The 5,511-nt window shown below is 33.5% G+C and overlaps 1 pseudogene; it reads left to right on the top strand.

Moving 5' to 3' along the window:
* The first annotated feature begins 1,316 nt into the window (after positions 1–1,316).
* LOC133784745 (thymidylate kinase-like) lies at positions 1,317–5,093 on the top strand (annotated as a pseudogene).
* The last annotated feature ends 418 nt before the right edge of the window (positions 5,094–5,511 follow it).

Here is a 5,511-nt window from a genome sequence, read left to right as displayed (position 1 = left end):
TTTTGAACGAGTCTTCAACCTCTGCTGAACGATTATTCAAATTATTTTCACCTAAAATGCTAGTATTTTTATTCAAGTAAAATTAAGATTCCTTCATTCCCAAACTCTATAAATAGGACCTAGTACCCAGCCATTATTCACCTTTTGCTCTAAGTTCAGAGGCTGCAAGTGCTAAGTGAGTGTGAGAGTATAAACACCTGGGTTGGGAATCATAAGCTTGATCATCATAAGCTTATCAAACACTTTGGGAAGTAAGGTTTTAGAGTATTGCGGTTTAAGGTGTAGATTGGTCTTACAAGTCTTCAAGGTAACCCAAAAACTCTAGTTCAATTCTGTATTTGTTCTTTTAAGTTCTTATAATCTTCTATTCAGCCTCTAACCTTAATCTTTATTTTGGTTAGGAAATCTAAGTTCTTGAGCACATAAGTTTTGGTAAGTATGCTTTTCAATGGTTTAGTCTTCCCATTCCTTTTCATCTCTTTTTCTTCATTAGACTCACTCTTTTTCATAATGATTATTAGGAGGGTTCCAAAGTCCCAACACTGTCCACATATCCCGGTAACTTTGGTAAGGAAAATAGGATAGAATCTATATGTTACATGTTTATGTTATCTTATGTTTTATGTTATGAGATATGTTATGATAAGTGTTATGATATGTATGTTTGTAGGCTTGGGCATATGACCCATATGACTAACAAGACCCCAAAAAGATTATGGGCATATGACCTACTTAGCTAGTAGGACCCCACTAATCTCATGGGCATATGACTTGTTTAGTCTATGGGACCCCAAGTAATAATGGCCATTATAATAAGTGTATGTAATAAGTGTTATGATATGCCTTTATGATTTTTATGAAATTCATGTTTATGACTATGTGTTAGATTTTCCTTGCTGGGCATTAGGCTCATTCCTTTTTGTTTTATGTGTAGGAAAATAGCTTTAGAGGCGGTGAGATTCATGGACGCTTAGAGAATGTGTATCGATGGTGAATGGAGGCAAGGAGTCGAGAGTTCGATTTCTCGAGGATGTAGTCTTGTTTTACTTTTTATGGTTTTACATGTATTTTCCGCACTTTCTATGTAACTCCTTTTTACATTAAGTTATGTTTTGTTTTAAAGACAATGGGTACCCATATCCTACTTATTTTATGAAAGTAACTTTTGTTTCTACAAGTTTCTAATAAATTTATGGTATTTTCGCAAATGTAAGTCTTATTAAGGTTTGTATGTATAGTTTCATTAATGGTCCAAGAGTCTAGAGTAGTGGGTCATTACATGATGTTTGTGTTTATTTTCTTTTATCTCATTTAATAGGTTTGGAAGATAAATGGTCATTGCTTCTCATCTGACTGTTTCTAAGGCTTTGTAAGATTATTAATTTTTTTTCCATGTTTCCTATATTCTATATCATATTTTTTTTGTCTTAAAAAATGTATATTTTATATGCATAAGTTCTCATATGTGGTAGTGAATCCTAAAAAAACTGGAGGGTGGGAGAAAATAGCACATAGAATTCAGAAAAGTGAAATGATTTATTGTTCTTTACACACTTTGAATCATCAAACAAAAATGAGCCCTTAAATTTATAGGTGATGTTTATGCCTTTTTCATAAATGCCCAATTACAACTGTCATCAAAAGTTTTTGCTCTTGATGGATACTATAATTTAATGTTTCTATTGTGTAGGAATTTTGGTACAATAGCAGACTAGCAGTATAAAGGCCTTGGCATATTTGCATCTACAGTTAGTATCCCTTTGCATAAAGAGTTTTATTAGATATATTCGAGTGTCAAGTAAACAGAAATCCAACTCAAGTGGCAAAATTGATTTTTTTTTTTAAATCATTAATTGGATAAATCAAATAGGTGTGCCAGTTTTATATGTGTGTCTTTGTTTTCTCATACCCAATAACAAGTGTCCTGATTTTTTGCTCTTGGTGAGTTCAACAATTTGAGTGCTTTTGTTGTGTAGGAATTTTGGGACAGTAGTTGTAACAAGGTCATTGAATATACAATTGAAGTATCCTTCAAAGGGCTTTATTAGGTCTATTCAAATGGAAAATATCCATGGCTTTAAGTCAACTGGCAACATTGGCTCAAGAGGTGCATTGATTGTTCTAGAAGGCTTAGATCGCTGTGGAAAAATAGCATAGTCTAGTAGTCTACACAAGTACTTGGAAGGATTGGGGCATTCAGCTGAATTATGGCGATTCCCAGATAGAACAACAAGTGTGGGGCAAATGATATCATCCTGTCTTTCCAATGAATCTCAACTTGATGATCATGTTATACATCTTCTTTTCAGTGCCAACCGTTGGGAAAAGAGGTTAGCTATGTCACTCTAAATTTGCATTGGAGTTCATTATTGCTTTATGGTTCATTTAGATAACAAATAAAATTTTTTTCTTCTGTTTATTTAGCCTTTTGTATTATTTATTGGTTCTTGAAACAAAAATTGGCTGAGTTCATATCTGTAAATGGTTTAATGTGGTGATGGATGATATGTTGATTTAACAAAAGTCATGGCACTGCTCCTATCTTTCAGATTATTCAGAGGGTAAAGACAGCCCAGATGGATGGCTAGTGGTGAAATAGTAAACTATTTGTTGAATATTTGGTTTGTGAAATTAAAAAAATATATTCAGATTATAATGCTTCCTATCATTGCTGTTGTGATAAATGTTTGACTCTTCCTTAAAACCATGTTGTATGACAGAAGCAAACGTGGGATTTTTGAAAAATTCCTGTTCTTTGCAAATCCTTGATGGAAAGTAAACTGAAATGTGGAACCACCATCATTGTTGACCGATATTCTTATTCTGGGGTGGCTTTCTCTTCTGCCAAAGGACTAGATTTTAGGTGTGTAAGGTGAAGATATGGTTAGTTGTTTTTATAAATAATTGTTTGTATTTAATTTCTAACAAACCAGATCATCTTTGTAGGCTCCAGAAAAAGGGTTATTGGCTCCAGATCTTGTAGTATATCTTGATATACCACCAGAGGTAATTAAGTTATATAATTTTCATGCTAGTATGTAAATTCATGGATGTACCAATTTTGGTTACTGCCAATTTTGAGGTTATAACTTTTTTACGATGAATGATACATGGCTTTGGACCATTTACACAATCTAGATACAAAGCTCTCCCTGATGTTCAGTCTGCCTTATTTTAAGTTTTAAACCTCCCGAAAGACCTTTAATTGCAGTTTCTCACATGGTTAAAAGGCATCTATATCTTTTCATTTTTTGGTCTAAACTTTGTGGTGAACTGCGACATTACATTGTGATTCTCAGAAAGCCGCAGAAAGAGGAGGATATGGAGGAGAGAGGTATGATCAGCTGGAGTTTCAGAAGAAAGTTAGTCAATGTTACAAGGCTCTCCATGCTACTTCTTGGAAGGTAATTTTGTGTTTCGTTTGGTGACAAGTAATAAAGCATAATGCAACTTTAAAAGTCTTCTTTTTTTTTAATATTGATTAAAGTATGATAATAGAGAGATGGGTTATTTCATGAACAGTCACATATGAGGTACTAAAACTACTAATTTATGTTATTTCATTTGCTCATTAGTAACGATTGTCAATATTACTTGTCCTTTGCATAAGTTCTTCATTTGTTTATATATTTAGGAGAAGTAATTTATAAGTCATTAGCAAGTGCATATGAATATATTTTGTTTGAAGTTACAAATTGTAATATATAATTATTCTCAAAAACACCTAAAAGGTTGGAGAAGCAAGGATCTTTAAATTGAGGCTTGTCTTACATATTCCGCATTTGCCTGGATGAATTTTTAAACCAACTTATGATTCTTACTCTATAAACAGAGCATTGCATTTTAGCTTGAATTTTTATTGTTAACAATCAACTTATGGTCATATAAAATGTTGCGTTACATGTCATTACCTTCTTTTTTAGTTTCTTTAATCGGTGATTGTCTAGAGTTTTGAGTTTTCAATAGATGATAAAGACGCCAAAATGTCATATAACAAAGCAAATAGATTATATAGATCATCTTATGTTAAATGAGTATAGTATGAAATATATGAATTTCTAGCCTTGGTAGTGGGCGCATTGCTAACTCTGTTAAGAGTTCTTTCATCGGCATATAATGATTGAATATTAATGATTTTGTTGAATATGTGTTTCTTTGAATGTGGTGTTTTATTACTTGTGATTTATTTGTGAGAGTGGAAGTGTTTACTTGTAGTATTTGTGACAGTTTCAAGATTTTAGAAAATTATAACAAGAAAGGTGTAATCATTTACAATACCCTCGTAGGACTTCATGCCATAGCTATACTGAATTGGAAGCTGATTAAGTAAGTACATATATAGAACGAATTATGCCTGATTTTATGTTTTCCTCATTTGATGTTAAAATTGACCTAATTCTATTATATGCAGCAAGCTAAGTGGGGCACGACAGAGCAGATAGATCGATCTATACTCTGGATGGAGGCCAGAAAAAATTCTTCTAGCAACTATGTCACCGAGCGTGGCAAGGTCATGGGAGAGGCCATCGTAAGTTGTAAAACGTTAAATGATTTTTGGTAATTTTTTTATATTTTAGTAACAAACAGATAATTGATTAAATTTTGTACAGGAAGACATGCTTGAGCAAAGAAGAGAGGGAAAACTGATTGAGATCAGAATAAATGACATCCTAACACAAGTGTTAGGTACTGCTGAGCACCTCGGTCGAGTTCGAGGCCAGAGTCGAGGTGTCACACAAAGAGACTACTTTCATAAGACTGTTGGCGGGGGGGAGGGGGGAGTCTAAGGCTTGCTAGAGTTACCTTTTGAAATCATAGCTAGAGTTTCTTGAGCGCGCGGATGAGTCATAGCTAGAGTAAGGGTCTAAGAGGCTTGCTAGAGTTACCTTTTGAAATCATAGCTAGAGTTTCTTGAGCGGATGAGTCATAGCTAGAGTAACTTTTGAAATCATAATTAAAAAAAATATACTAACTGTAGTTTTTAGTTAGCACTTACATAGTTATTCCAAGTGAGTTCTATATTCCAAGTGAGTTAGCACTTATATATTTTGATTTTGTAATTTTTAGATTTGGAACATACTGAGTTCTATTGATTTTGTCTGCCTATTGATTCTGTCTGAACTATGTTGTAATTACACAGGAAATTATGAATGAATATAGTTATTAAAATAAGATAAATGAAAAAAATTCCCATATTCTACATGGGACGTCGGCCACCACAAAACTGTCATCTTATGTATTGCAAGGGACGATGCTTGCACATAAATTGTCATCTCATATACTGCAGGAGGATGACGTTTGAGTAGGAATTGTCGTCTCATTTATTGGAGTGGATGATACTTGCACAAAAACTATTGTCTCATGTACCACAAGAGACAACATTTGTATAGGAACCATCGTCTCATGCACGATAAGAGATGACACTTTTTATTTAAACTATCGTTTCATGCTTGACATTGCATGGGACGATGGTATTAGAACCGACGTACGAGAGTCCATACGACAATTTAA

The sequence above is a fragment of the Humulus lupulus genome, chromosome 6 (assembly GCF_963169125.1).
Source record: "Humulus lupulus chromosome 6, drHumLupu1.1, whole genome shotgun sequence".
Taxonomy (NCBI): domain Eukaryota; kingdom Viridiplantae; phylum Streptophyta; class Magnoliopsida; order Rosales; family Cannabaceae; genus Humulus; species Humulus lupulus.
The sequence above is the reverse complement of the archived record's forward strand: the minus strand, read 5'-3'. Positions and strand labels throughout refer to the sequence as shown.